Source organism: Engystomops pustulosus, chromosome 4, assembly GCF_040894005.1.
Source record: "Engystomops pustulosus chromosome 4, aEngPut4.maternal, whole genome shotgun sequence".
Taxonomy (NCBI): domain Eukaryota; kingdom Metazoa; phylum Chordata; class Amphibia; order Anura; family Leptodactylidae; genus Engystomops; species Engystomops pustulosus.
In genome coordinates, this window is record NC_092414.1 from 68,980,766 (window position 1) to 68,996,457 (window position 15,692).

Here is a 15,692-nt window from a genome sequence, read left to right on the forward strand (position 1 = left end):
ACACCGGGGTCATCTGATCAGTAGTATACCTTTCACTAAAATAAATTGTGTACAAGAAATTGTTCATGACCTTTATCATGTCATTGGAAAGATCATAAAGGGTTTTCTCTTCCCTATAGAGGCTTCTCTATGCTCTTCCCTATAAATCCAGGTGGTAAATGTCCAAATGACCAAACCATTGATACCATTGATCTATAAATTATCAGAGTGGATGGATATTATTGGAGAAACGGTACTCATAATGGCAGATATATCACAAGTGTCTGAGAGCCATGGTCGTTCACGGCAACCAATGTATGAGCAACTAGAACAGTTTTGCTCTCAGACACTAATGCTAAATCTCCTCCACAGTACTCAGAACTATACAGAAGTAATCTGTGTAAACTGTGTAAATTAGACACTATTAAGAAATTTAGCGTGTTCTGCGGTCTACATCCATTTACAAGCCTGATTTAAGAACACTTTAACTAAGTATCCTGAAGGACCTAGCATCAGCTATGTAAGGTACTTGTAATTAAATGGGGATTCCCTTGTGGGCAGTAACATTAATTTAATTCATCTTCTTCATGTAAATATTTCTTCAATTGTATGTTATTGAAAAAATTACCTGTGTGAAGATAATTTCCCATAAACTTAGCCATAGAAATGAGATGGCTGTCTTTGGATACAACCACCTCTGCACTCTGGCAGCAGTGGCTACACATGTACTGTTGAGCCCTGCCTGACCACCTGGATTTATTGCTGCTTATGAGGAAAGGAAACCTACTTAGATAATAATGGAACACAATCTGAGATTTACTGCCTTACATTAGAAAAGGCTGATTGATACATAACCAACAACATTGGAATTGAGATGTAAATGTTGGTTTTTAACACAACACTTCCTGCTCCCCTTACCTGTTTTTTTTTACTTTTCTTTAACCATCTTTTCTCTTTTCTTTAACCATCATTTTCCTTAAATGAGTATTCAAATAACACAGAGGTTAAAAAACATAAAAAACATCACAAGTCCTGGTACATATGTGCATTGTTTTCAATTCCTTCTGAATTCTGAATTTAACACCTTGAACCTGTCATCAGGAGCCATCTTTGTGACTCCCCCATGTCTCTATAGAGAATAGTGTGCACATTGCCAAAGGGTTTTTATAAGAAAAATGTCTTTTTTGAAAGAAAGATAAGTTAGATCAAAGTTTACCCTTCTGTATGTTGAGCTGTGTGCCTGGTCCCATGGGAGTAGCCAGTGAGGAGTGCCCCCCACCATTGGGAAACCGCTCTGTCATGCATCTATTTCAAATAAAAAAAACCTCCCATGTCCCCCGTATCTCCTTTCCCCACGTTGCTTCCCCTCTCAGGATATCATACATGTCTGCCTCACTCCTCACTGGCTGCTCCCATGGAACTAGGAACACCTATGCAAATACACAGGCAAGCTGCACATAATGGGGCTCATTTACTAAGGGTCCCGCCGACCACACTTTGGTCGAACATCCCGTTGATTTCCGTTTTGCGCCGCTGGGACAGGGATTTAAAAGGGGATTTTGGCGCAATCGTGCCGGCTTTCATGTGACACAAATCAGGGGGCCGGCCGTTGGACGATCCGACGGATTCAGACAAACCGTGGGATTTAACTTAAAAATTGTGTCGCAAGCCATGCACTTAAGTACACCAGGAAGAAGAAGGTGAACTCGGCGGACCTGAAGCAACAGATGCAGGATGTCGGGAAACGCTGCAGAGTTCCTCGTTGAACAGTCCGGATCGGGATCGCGCAGGGACCGGGTAAGTAAATGTGCCCCAGTGTATTTTGCACTGTTTTTAGTAAATGTGCCCCTCTGTGTTAAACATTTGACACTGCTTTTGCTACCCATAATGATAAAGTAAACAGAACTGAAAATAAAGTTGAATCTTGGCAGTCCCTAGGTACTAGTTCCATACAGCAGCATGTCCTAGCAGTGAGATCTGTCAATCTGAAACCAGTTGGCAGGACAATGCAAGTAAATTTTAATGTGCAGGACTCATAAAAGGATGCATATAAGTTTACAAACTGATTTTTTTTTTTAATTCCAGCCATGGAAAGGAACCATTTAGGGAAAAGGTAAACATATATATTTTTTTAAAATACGGTATTTATTTTGGGTGGGTTAAATGTTTTGGATTTTATAGAATAACAAATAAAAGTCATATTTTACCGAACCTTGCTAGATGCTATTTGGATCTTTTCTACAATTAACAATACTTATCGGCATCTTGTACTTTCAGGAAACCTACCGAACTATATTCAGCGTCAGCATTTTATTAATGGTTAATTGCAATAACTAAAGTTCACTAGAGTGTAAGACTTCATGACACATGCTTCATTAGAGCTTCCTATTGCACAACTGTGATCTGTTTAACAGGAAAAAAGTCCTAAACACTACTGCATAGATTGTAAGTTCTTGGAAGCCGGGTCCTTACTCCTGTTGTTTGATTTAGTTGATTCATTTGGGGACATTTATCATACGCAGGCGCTCATGCACATAGTCGCAGTGGATATAGTGGGATACACGCCCTCCGCTCAGCCTGACAGGCCCCTCCTCACGCAACCTTCACGCCCCACTGGCGTGAAGGTGGCCGAGTGGGCTACATAGTCACAAGTGCTAGCAATAGGCACAGAGGCCCTGATAAATATGCCCCATTGTCTCCATACATATCCCTTGATCTGTAAAACTGTGTGAAGCGCTTAAAGGGGTTATCCGGGTGTAAACATTTACTTATTGCCGGGCTGGGGCGGGCTATTTAAAAATAATAAACGTGTACTTACCTTGTCCGGCGCCACCGTCCGTCTCCTCAGTGCGCCAGTTTCTTTACAAGGGTGCACAGGGAGCTTCTTGCCGTCTGGAAGCTCCCATCTGACACCATCTCCTAGCGCTTACAAGGCTGAGAGATAGGGACGGATGGGAGGAGCCGGGCACATCGCGGTCCGGAAGCTCCCAGTGCGCAGCTTCTGTGCCCATGTAAACAAACAGGGGCACGGATCAAATGGACTGCGCCGTGGGACATCGGCGGCGCCGGAGGAGGTAAGTACAAGTTCATTATTTTTAAACAGCCCGCCCCAGCCCGGCCCTAAGTAATTTTTTATAACCGAATAACCCCTTTAATATCGGTATATACAGTCGTAGAGGTTAAGCCTCGCCTCTTTGACTTTTTAACATCGAAAAACCAATATATAAATGACAATTTATAATATGTAATTTTCACAAAACAATTTTATCTATTTTGCTTGCTGTATAATGTGCTACCTATGTCATAGGTTCCCTTTAAATGTGTATTGACTTTCAGATTGGATTGCACAAGAAGGTAATGCTTCTTTTTACCATTCATTAATCCAAATTTTATCTTTTGTACACTGTGTATTTAGTTTTTTCTAATTCCTTACAATTAGGCAGCAAACATGGCGAGTTAACAAACAGCCTGTGTTCATACATAAAAGAATAAGTACTTTTATCATTGCAGATAAGAAAGGACAATAAAATTTTGTTGTGCACTTTGCTGCCATAACAACAGTGAACATATTTCAAAACATTTTCCATTTATAAAAATAAAAAATAATATAAAGCTGTAAATACAAATTTGATTAAACTGTAACTTTGATTGTTCAAATGAATAACTTACCAAAAAATACACAAAAGGATAATCTACATGTATACAACATTTAAAAGGGTTATCCCTTGACAAACATTTCATTCCTATCCACAGGGTTTGTACTGCTGGGACCCCCAAGTAATCAATAGTCGGGAGTCTCCCATATCAGAGGTGTTTACCTTAAGCAAGGGTCACACATGCTCCAACAATTCATCAATAGTTAAGAGACTGATGGAGATAGCCAGGCGCTACACTCACTATCTCAGTGCCATAGACTGACCACCATTCCAATGAAACGCCCATTCTAGTGTCCGGCTGCTTATGGATCTTGTGTATATGAATAAATGTCTGTTGTGCGATAACATCTTAAGGATAATTACCATGTGTGGAAGATATCTTTAGAGCTTTAGATATCTGATGGGAAAACTTGCGACATTAAACCATCCAGGTCCTTATGAATTTGTGGTTTAGTGTCCCAAATAGCCTATTAATATTTCTATTAAAAAAAAAAACCAAACACACATGCCGTGGTCTGTAGCTCTCCCGTGTCAGAGTCATCCAGTGAAATAAGTGTCATATACCCGGCTTCACTGTGGATGTGTCCCAGGTCCTGCGCATACCCAATGAAGCCAGGCTGTAACAGCCTTAATTGAAGCACCAGATGTGAGTCTGATCTTAAGATAAGTACAAACACTTGATGATATGGGGTGATTTAGGATACTGAACCACAAGTCTATAAGAACCTCTGGTTGGTTTAGAGTCCCACATTTTCCTGTCAGGATCTCTTTAAACATTTAGATTATGAATAAAATAAGACATTTTTATATCTGCTGAAAAGATACTTTTTTGGTTGTTCCCTTTCATTTTTGCCTTATGTAATGTGTAATATAGTAGGGTAGTTTTAGTATAGGCAACTCAAACAAAGAGAGCTGTAAAGAACCATCAAAAAATAAAATTCATAGTATATTTTATTAGAGTAATAATACACACAATACAAGATATATGCCACGTAATAGGGAAAGAAGAAGAGGGAAACAATTGGCCCCTGATGGAAATTGGGGCAACCATGAAAATCACAAGCACCCTCAGAAAACCCCAGAACCCAGAAATCAGTAAGTAATAATACAAGACTCAAAGGTCTTATAAATAGTGAGTAATGCAGACGGGAATATAAACAAATAGATATCCTCAATTGGTATGTGTAGTGGGGACCTGAGGTACCTTCCGGCTAACACAATACATATAAACAATTAATGCTTACCCGAAAGCATGATGGTAGGTTCGGTGGGGGATCCTAAGGGGGCCAATAAACTACACTAGTTTTAGTATAGTTAGTATAGTACTGATCAGGCCCATGTCCGGCATGTACCGGTGGAGGAAACGTGCTGACAGCAGCCGCCCCAGGAAAGCAAAATAAACTAAGTCCCCCCCAAGGTGCTCCCTGTGGCTCCTCTTCTATCTTCAGCAGTAGCGCGACACATGTGCATACCAGCAGTGAGCACGGAGCTGGGTCACGCTATTGCTGAAGACAGAAGAGACGCCGGAAGCTGAGTACTTAGTTTATTCTTTTTACGCACTGGGGGGGGGGGGGGTGCAGTGTGTAGGCTACCTATATAGTGTGGAGGGTTGCATTGTGCTGGCTACTTATATACTGTGGGGAAATGAGGTGGGCTGGCTACCCATGTACTGTGGGGTGCCTGCAGTGTTCTGGGTACCTGTATACTGTGTGGGGGAGCTGCAGGGTGCTGGCTACCTATATACTACCCAGGGTGGGCTGCAGTTGCTGGATATCTATATACTGCAGCGTGTTGTATACCTGGGGGTTTGCAGTGTGCTGGATGCCTATATACTTGGGGGGATATCATATCGTTAAGCTGTTATTGTGAATATTTATTACAGGGTGCACAGAATGAATTAAAAGTAGAGGCTGCATACATGTAAATTAGAGGGCTCTGTATATAACAGTAAAATCATTTGGTAGACGCTGTATATGTAGATAGGGACTGGGAATTGGGTATAAAGCTTGGTTTTAGTACTGTACTTATGTATTGAAATCCATGCTGGTGCTGTATTTATGTACTAAACTATGTTCTGGTGAAGGTATATACTGGTATGTATATCACTATTATAGTAATTCACAACAGGCACAATATTATAATGTGAAAGACACAGTACATTTTTATTAAAGGGGGTACACTGTATATGTTAGAATTAATTTGGAGAGGGCAATGTCTAAGTTAACTTAGTGGAATATTGTGGCATACACTATAACTAATACATAAAGGCATGTCTCTAATATTTTTTATTTGTGGTGAGGGTTATTAATGCTAAAAATAGATATAGTTTTATAACCTTTTTTGAGGTTCGTCCTGCACCTGTAGAAACTGCCCTGGTACTGACAATTAAAATAAATACTATGATTCATACTAAAGCTAATATGTGTGTGTTTCTTAATGGAATTGTGTTGCTTTTTGTGTCGTTCACAATTGCATTGTCTAGTAGAACCATGCAATATCCAGTAACTGTTTGTTATATACAAGGAAATATAACTCATGTATCTAGGTAACCGAGCTATTAGAAAGGAGAGAAATGACTGAAATCAGATATGTGTTTCTAATGACATGTCAACCCGGTTTCTGTATGGACTGGAAATAACCGTTGACATTGTTTACCGTCTTGTGTCTCATTGACATTTACACATTAGATACTGTAGTGTCAGGGGGTCTATAGACTGTGGTCTATAACATAAAGTAGGCTGAGTGATTATCTTATCAAAACAACCTCGATCTGTATGGCCTATTAGGAAATATGGACATAATGGAGAGGGATTCCCACTTAGAAACCCTTAACATTGTGCATAGTGAATATCACTAAAAACCTTGAGTGGTCTGTATTATGAATGTATAAGCTTTCTATGTGCCCCTATTAAACATTTGCAAAATGTATTGAGCTGTATTGCATGTCCAAATAAGGCACTAAAAAGCAGCCCACACTTTCCTATATCATCAATAAATAATCACCAATTGCTCACAGTTTTTGTATCCCACTCTGCCAAAGAATCCTGGTCCAACAAATCATCACCAATAGTAGTAGTGGATCACTATACGGCTACATTCACACGACTGTTGGGGGATGTATATACGGCCGTCGTATGTACGTCCCCCATGGACCGGCAATGGGTGCAAGGAAGAGCACACGTGCTGCACCGTTCTGTACCCTGGAAACGATAGGACATGTCCTATCTTTCACTGTATTACAGCGCTGTGCATCTCTATGGAGAGGGACGAGCAGCGCTCATCCCCTCCTCCTCTCCCGTGCGCCCACCGTGCCGTAGTGTGAATATAGCCTAAGCTACAGGGAAGGATATCAAAGACTAGTACAAGCAGTCCCCTACTAAAGAACACCAGACTTACAGACGTCTCATATTTTAATAGAGACCTTGCTGCCCACTTTGAGCTACCTGGAAGGAAGGAATTTACTGAACTTTATCGCTGGCTGTAATGAGCAAGTGTAAGGTGTCTGCAGAGAAACTTTATTGTTCATCCTTGTTCCCATGGCAACCCAAAATGACCAAAATCCAATTTTACAGAAACCAAAAATAATTTGCCTGCAGTTACAATTTTAAAATGTACCTGGATACCAAAAGATACCCACTTACATAAAAATAGAACAAACCTAAAGAACTTGCTTATACTGGTTGGGGAATGGAGGATGTAACAGGAGGTCTTTGGAAAACAAGCATTCAGAATATCCCAGGGGGGTAGTGGAAGCAAACCCCCTCCAATCGGTTCCATTCCGAAGTATCGCTTGTACTGCCCTAATGGTAGACCGGTCCAGAAGTAAACCTTGTACACATAAAAACCCTTTCCTTACATCTGAGTAATCCTGCATCATGTCATCAGGCTTCCTGAAAGTCATGCTTGATGTCGAAGTAGCTGCCTTACGAGGTAGCTAAAAGAGGCGAGGATTCCTTATCCAGTTCTGGAAAACGTATATTTGCACAATATTACCAGACATAGCCAACAAAACTATATGGCAATTGTGTGTATATATTTTTATTAATTTCCTTGATATCCTGTTGAGAATATATCAGCAGAGATCAGATTGACGTTGAAGATAATCTTAGTGGTGCTATAAAAATAAAAACTGAATTCTGTAATGTTTTATTTTAAAACAATCTGATTTACAGTGTCTGACCTCATACATAGTCCGGCCACTCTGGTGCCCGCAGCTTTCCCCAAATCCTTCCCCTCTGATGTATGACATAATGTTTGTAATGTTAATAAGTGTTTATTTATAACATATGTGAGGCCCACCCTATGAAGAATTTGGACAGGACTCCTTTACTGAATCAGAAAATGTTAATTCACCATGATAGGTCTAGGGTAATGCACCATACATGGTGAGATCACTGGTCACATTGGGTGAATCATACTTTCATGACATTTAACATCACAACCTTCAGCATACAGATCCCTATGTTGGTAATCCAACATTCTATTACAGACCACATTGCTCAAACATTCCATGTTTATAACGTGAACCACATTCTTGATTTGATATAGCCTTATGAAAAAGATAGATATATTTATGTTTAACTCATTATCTATTTATCTGTCTTTTATATTCACGTATCAACAACTTTAGTATTTTGGAACATAATTTGCTGTAATTTCATCAAAAAGATATGTGATTGGACTTGATTTCAATATATTCCATTACTACATAACTGAATAGTTAACAAAAGTGGGAGTATTTCGTTTAACCTCTCCATGGTAAAGAAGTAGAGATGGGCGGACCTAAACTTTTGCTCCGTTCAGCAGCTCCATCTGTTTGATAGGATGCATAGCAGCCAATCAGGCAGCTTTATGCCCCTAGCACCTAGGCATGGCTGTGATTGACCAGGTGGACACCTTGTGGACACACCTGGCCTATCGCAGCCATTACTAGTTGCTACTGGGATAATACTGCCAGATTGGCTGCTCCACAGCCCATCAAGCAACATGTCTGGGTTTGGTAGGGCTGCCGAATGGAGGATACCGCACATAAAGTTTGGGTCCGCTTATCTCTACTCCTGATATTCAGCTCTTGGACCCTTGGTCCGATCTAATATAAGTTATCTACATAAGTTGGTATTTATGAATTTACCTGACTTCTTCACTCAGATTATCAGGATTATGGGAGTTTTGCCTCCTATTCTACTCAATGGGACACATTTACTTTCCCTATCCCTGCGCGATCCCCGAGCCGGACTGTCCAACGAGGATGAACTCTGCCGCGATTCATGAAGATTGTGCGCCCGATATCCTGCATGTGTCGCTTCCCCGATCAGGCCCGCTGGAGTTCACCTTCTTCTTCCCGGTGTATGTAAGGGCATGGCTTGTGAGACTATTTTTAAATTAAATCCAGCGGTTTGGCCGAATCCGTCGGATCGTCCGAAGGCCGCCCCCTGATTTGTGTTGCATGCATCCGATCGCAAGCGCTAAAAACCCCTTTTAAATCCCTATCCCAGCGGCGCCTAACAGAAATCGTCGGGATGTCCGACAAATGTGCGGTCCGCGGAGCCCTTAGTAAATGAGCCCCAATGTATAGTCTCTCCATTTCTATAAACTACAATCCTTACCACCCAGCATTAAGTCTTTTATTTATTTTTATAGTGCACACAGATTACGCAGAGCTACACAGAGCTTAAAAAATCAGTCCCTGTCCCCAATGGGCCTCATAATGCAATCAACCTACCAGTATGTTTTGGAGTGTGGGAGGAAATCGGAGGACCCGGAGCAAACCCACGCAAACACAGAGAGAACATACAAACTCTTTGCAGATGTTGGCCCTGGGCCCAGGTCCCCAGCGCTGCAAGGCTGTAATGCTAACCACTGAGCCACCATGTTGCCCATCATGTCTGGACCCTAAAACTTTGCCTTTATGACTTTAAACCTGTATCTAAAAGATGAATATAGGATTCACATAAATCTTTTGTACAAAAATAAACTCTCCACCAAGAATAGCCTTTCACATGCCCTGAAAAAAATCTCACAGCCATAGAGACTCCAGTCTGGTAAAAGTTATATATTACAGCAGTGCTCAATTATATAATAAGTTAGAAATTCATGTAAAAATATTTATCATCATCTATTATGGACTTGTTCGGTCATGGAAGATACTTCACCAAAATTATATTTTTGTGGAAAAAATGAGCAGTCTCCAGATGATCTCACTAAGTCATTTGCTGCTTTAAATAGATGATGGAGTACACTTGAGTAAATAACCTAGTTTCCTTTTACTCTTGGACAGTCATGTCATTACTAATTTCACTGAAATATGTTTTTCATATAGGAATTTCTTGTAATGGTTTAAGAAGACATTTTAACATTAGTTAATTTATATACTATACTAACTAAACCTTAGGTCTGCCACTTGACTCTGCTGTCACTGTGACATGTGGCATTATGAGCAGATTCTCTTCCACAAGTGTAGTTATTCACTTCCACAGATTGTCCTGACCAGAGCAAGCAATGTAGTGCATTAAAAAGATATGGAAAATGATACTTTAAATATCTTCAGACTAACTGAAACAGGCAATTCCTCTTAAAAGTATCAACATACTCTTAGATAGCTGAGATAGAGCACAACGTCTTAAAGGGGTTTTATCTCTGTGGTCAACCATAGTCCAAAGCTCTTAGAATAAGTGAAAAAAATTAAAGGAGTTATCTATTACTTATCCCTACCAAAAATATGTCTGTCTGACCACGGGGAACCCTGTGATCAGCAGAATATGGACCCTAAGCCACCTTTAAACTTCAGTATAGTGAACAACATTTCTGGGTCCAAGTTTTTTCTGAACTACTATGGGATGTCGGCACTACTTACATGATAGCAGATCCTGGAAGTGCTTTTCATTATAGGGCAGATTAGATGGATATGCCAGTGGTTGGTGCCAGGAGCCCCTGTGATCAGACACACGTCTTTAATGATAAAAAATACATTTTAATGCATTCATATATTTTAAAAGATTTGACCTATTGTGGACCACATAGAAAATGTTCTTAAAGTTTTATTCCAGTTATAAATATTCCATTTACAGTACAGGCGATCCCCTACTTAACAACACCCGACTTACAGACGACCCTTAGTTACAAACGGACCTCCGGATGTTGGTAACTTACTGTACTTTTAGTCCCAGCTATAGCCCTTATTAAATGTGTCTGTAGTTAAGCTTTATTGTTAATCCTGGTTCTATGAGAATGCACCATTTTTAAAATCCAATTGTCACAGAGACCAAAAAGAATTTGGTTGGGACTACAATTATAAAATATACAGTTCCGACTTACATACAAATTCAACTTAAAAACAAACCCACAGACCCTTGTACGTAACCCAGGGACTGCCTGTATATGTTCCTTGCCACTCACTAAAAATCAGTATTGTTATGACTCACATTTCACATTATTATTATGATTCTTCTGATATGACACGACTGAAATACCCCTTTAAGAACATGTTTGAAAATATACTGATAGCATGCAGCAGGTTTAATTTTTTTTCCCATATAATAATTTTTCCTTCTCTAGTTCTCTAGAACTGCAGACATCTGATGGGATTAATCCTATGAACAATCCTTGTAACTAGAGATGAGTGAATCTGTTTGTAGATTCGGAAGGAGTCTGGTATTTTACAGGTATTACATGCAAATATTCCAAAACAACAGCTGGGCGAGGGAAAGTTATTGATCTTTTTGTTTGAAAAATTTGACGAAACTTCTACAAATTCAATCTTGGATGATTCCAAGATAACCCTATAACCCTAAACTACACTGGCAGAGTAACCTGACTCTATTAATAGTCCCTATAACCTGCCATATTACATATTATGGCCCACATTTATTAAAGCCACTGCACTAGTTTTCTGTCTCACTTTGCACTGAGTTTTTAGTGCAAACTGCTAGCACACTTGACACATTTGTGACACATGCTGCACTTTGCCTGACGCAAAATTCTGCACTGAAAGGGGTTCTGCTGTATTGCACACCCCATGTGTAATGGCAGGACACAAACAAGGACAGTGAGCCCTGACACTGAGACCCCCAATCTGTCCCTACCTACTTATTGGGTCCCCCCTAAACGGAGGCCAATAACTGGGCGGCGTTCCCTCCCTGGGTAAGGTGTGAACACGTAACAAAACAGACAAACAAACACAATAAGGCGAGGTATACAATCCGGGTCGGCAACAGCGGGGAATAACAATAACCAAATCACAATCCAAATAGACTAGTCAATAAACAGGCAAGAAATCAGAAACCAGAAGTCAGAAATCAGAAATACAAGAGAGCTAGACACACAGCAAAGTAGCAGTTTGACCAGCAAGGAGTCAAAGCAACACTGGAGACTTATAGGGAACTCAGCCCTGCCACAGGTGGAATGAGCAATCAATACAGATCACAGTGTTAACTCTTGCAAGACAGACTCAGTGAGGGGAGTGGCAGACATCATGTCAAACAGCATAGGACCTAGTTCACACTGCTGAAAGATGATGAATTCAGTGTCTCCTAATCCTACCAGCACGGTTAGAGGAGACAGTAGGCGCAGACGTGACACCATGTTAAAGGTAAACCAAAAAAAAAAGTTGGTGCACTCTGTCGGAGCAGTGCAAGGGGTTCCAGATTGATAAAGAACGCGCATCACAATTCACATGGGCCTATGACTTTGTAAATGATGGGTGTCAGGGTTCTGGGTGGACCCTCTTGGTGACCGCGGGAGATGGTACTAGCTGACACCTGGGATTGGAGTCTAAGTGGCACCTGGTCTTCACCAGAGCCTGCCGCAAAGCGGGATAGTCTTGCAGAGGCAGGGTGCCACCAGGTTGTTCCTCAGGTGCGACTAGCCTCCGGTGGCAGCCAAGGTGGAAATGCAGAACACAGTCTGAGCCCGGGGTGACAGCTAGAGAACAGCGCTGGAAGGAACACTGGAACTCACAGCAGGAACACGGGAGCAGGAACACGGAACAGGAACGCAGGAACAGACTGGAACACGGGAATGGGAACACAGGAGCAGGAACTGGAACGTAGGAACAAAGAGGGGTTTTCACTTCACAAGACTGGCTTGGAGATCCGGCGGGGAATGATGGGAGCGGAAGCATGCAGAGGTAAGTTCGGAGAGGGGCCCGGGTGTGCCCGCTATCCATGTCACGGGCACCCCGTGACAATGGGTTAGGTACTGAGTGTTTTCTTATATGTTATTTCTGCAGCACCTTCCAGTTTTCATCTTACAGAGTTCATGTGGCTATGTGATAAGTTATCATGCTTTCATGTTATATGGTAGAGAAAGTGTTTAGTATACGTCATATACATTTTATGCCTGCTATGTCACAATATTTATTTATGTTCTTATTATGTTTTGTGTACTAACCACAAACGGCTTGTGTTTATGCCCTAAGATACATTAGATCAGAGATATCATCAGGTGCAGCAGTGAACCAATGACATATGCTCCATTTGTTTCCTTGAGCCCAACCCCTCTTACTCAAATATGTGATGTGACACACGTTAACACACACAAACACAATGCACTCCACGAGTCATTGTGACGTGCCTTATGAATTTCTAGCCTCTCCTAGAATCGTCACAGTCACATGATCCTAGTCGAGCTGAAACCTGCCTTATGCTGTGAACTCATCAAGGTCAGGAAAGAATGACTTGTAAAGCCACCTGCTGGTCTCCTGGTAATAAGGCTTTACAGAAATATGAGCCAACAGACGCTGGTCAACACATCAACAACAGATCGTTTAGCATATGACCATAATGTAGAGAATTATATTAGCCCTTCTTGTTTATAGTAAACTATATCAACAATCACAATACTGAATGAAATATATTTACTAATACATAATACATCGATCTTGAACGTTTATTAGTTAAAAGTTTTGAGAACAAAATAATTTGTTTACAAAAACCCAATTTGGACTAAATCAAAAATTCAAGATTCTAGATTCAAATACTACAGCGCTTGCCGCCCCTTTATGAGTCTGAGTATGGGGTATGGCTAAGCACTTACAATAGCAACATAAAAAACTGGTCCCATTGAACAAGTTATTTGCAGAAAAAACTGGTATACAGAGTAAACAGGCTAGACCTGTCACACAGGCTTTGAATTATGACATACATGTCATAGACAGTGACTTTTCCCCCCTTGTTGAAAAACTAACTCATGCTATTGTTTTATCTCATGCACCTCAACCCACAAGGTGACCATATACGTTACAGGAATTTTTGCCAAGCAGGCTGGAGGGACTGGGTAACCCTCTTTTTGAAATGTTTTGACTAACATTTAGGGAAAAACAAATGGAAATTAAAGGGTTGTCCACTTTCAACAAATAATTGACTGTATTTGTAAAATGAAAAGTTATACGATTTTATATTAATCTCTTAACATTTTTTTAGATCTCTGCTTGCAGTCTTCAACAGGAAGCTTCATTGTTTACTTCCCGGGGATAAAAACAGTCCCTTGTCATGTGATGTCACACAGGCGCACAGCTCGTTATAACACACAGCTCTTATTACTTTCTGTGATATAACAAATTGTGCACCTGTGTGACATCACATGACCCGGACCGATGTATATTCACAGGAAGTTTTCTTGAAGCTTTCTATAGAATGACAGCAAGGATAGATCTAGGAAACCATGAGGAATAGATACAGAAAGCATATTGAAAAATTTCATTACACCAACAATATCAACCCTTTAAAGGGGTTTCCCACGAACAAAAGTTAGGCCCTATCCATCAGTGCTGAGACCTCCACAGATCACGAAAAACAAGGGGCCCACGTACCTTCGTCGCACCCCTTGTGGCTCCATCAGACTAATGGACCGGAAGGCTGTGCATAACTGTTCTGCTCCATTAATTATTTTATTATTATATTTGCGACTATGGCCACTGTGTTTCACATCTCATTACATCCATACCATCTAGACAGATAATACAAAGAGTAAAAGGCTTTTTACATAGGTCAAGGACTGGTTGAATAAACGCTTGGTCCTGATCTTTGCCAAGTGTAAATCAAATGCTAGTTTGCTGGCTGACCAATGTCCTATGTCATCAGTGCATCTCCATGATTGGTGCTGGTTATTTAGCAAGAAACCTGCCCATGTTAATGGATTCTTATATTGTGAATCTCACACATCTGCTTGGCAGACTAAAGCTTGTTAAAAGTTTTCATACATGAGGCCCATGTCTTCTCTCTGAAAAGAAAGCTATCTAATGTTGTCTCCACTAGAATAGGACAGTGCTACAGTACCAGAGACTGTCTACAGGCATGAGCGGTGTTGTTTTTAGTACATACATTGATACACAAAGTTACCTTTACTGATAATTTCATCTTATCATAGAACATTGCTTACAACAATTATTATGTGTCATGAACACATATCTAACAATAGTGATATGTATCAGGGTTTCGATTTGAACAATTCTATGTCGATATACAGTGCACAATGTATTTTCGTCTTAAATGCGGTCTATAGAGTAGGCTCAGGCTGCTGACTTCATTTCCTGTGGCTCTCGTGATTGTGAGCTGTAATCCACCACAACGGAAAGTTTTTGAACATCTTGTTTTTGAGGTGAGATGGGTGGTTTTTTTTACTTTTTTAAAGCCGCTATTGCTAAATCTGACTAAACAGTTTCAGCTATGTATTCATTAATCGTATAAATGTTCAGTCTTTATAGACTAGTATAGTTAACATATAGATCACAGGACAAAAAAAAAAATTAAGGACTGTATCATGTGAGCAGCTCTAGCACAACGTACGTGACCTCATGTTTATGACTCATGAATGTGAGTGACAACTTACAGTGCAACACAGGTCACTGTCAATATGATAAGGCTAAGACTTCAGGAGTCAGTATCATATGTCATCAATACTTAGAGCTTTATCAATAAATGTGTTCAGCTAAACCTACAGAATGTACTGACACTTGTTCTTACACATTTACCTAAATGAGTCACGTAAGACCTTTCACACCGAAAACATTCACACAGGAACATCAGTATCAAAGGATGTGAAAATAATTCTTATACAAGT

General features: G+C 40.4%; 1 long non-coding RNA gene across 1 annotated transcript; it reads right to left on the reverse strand.

Annotated features, from left to right (window-relative positions):
• Positions 1 to 894: 894 nt before the first annotated feature.
• Positions 895 to 15,692, reverse strand: LOC140128996 (uncharacterized). Its single transcript, XR_011855237.1, has 3 exons — positions 15,604 to 15,692; positions 10,489 to 10,565; positions 895 to 954 (listed from the first exon to the last, which is right to left on the reverse strand). It is a non-coding gene; the product is annotated as an uncharacterized lncRNA (long non-coding RNA).